This window comes from Eurypyga helias, unplaced genomic scaffold (genome assembly GCF_000690775.1).
Source record: "Eurypyga helias isolate BGI_N326 unplaced genomic scaffold, ASM69077v1 scaffold38771, whole genome shotgun sequence".
Taxonomy (NCBI): domain Eukaryota; kingdom Metazoa; phylum Chordata; class Aves; order Eurypygiformes; family Eurypygidae; genus Eurypyga; species Eurypyga helias.
This window is the reverse complement of record NW_010230942.1, coordinates 4,282-4,592: the sequence shown is the minus strand read 5'-3', so window position 1 is coordinate 4,592 and position 311 is coordinate 4,282.

Genomic DNA, 311 nt, shown 5'->3' with positions numbered 1-311 from the left:
CCGCCATGGGCACGGCCCTGTCCTGGGCGAGGGGCCGCTTCCACTGGGGACGGAGCGGGGTTGCAGGATGCGTGCCCACCGCTCGGCCGTACCGGTTTGAAGAGCCAGCGCGCTGAGGTGACTGCGCTTGTCAAGCCCAACGACGGGGAGCCCAAGCAACGAGCTGCGGGAGCGCTCGGAGCAGAGCTGTTACCGGGCTCCCTGAATAGACGGTACGCCCTGGAACCGGTCCAGCAGCTCAAACCATCCGACTGGGCTCGTGTGTACGGTACCAGCAGCTCTCGGCCGAACCCCGCCCGGAGGCCGCAGGG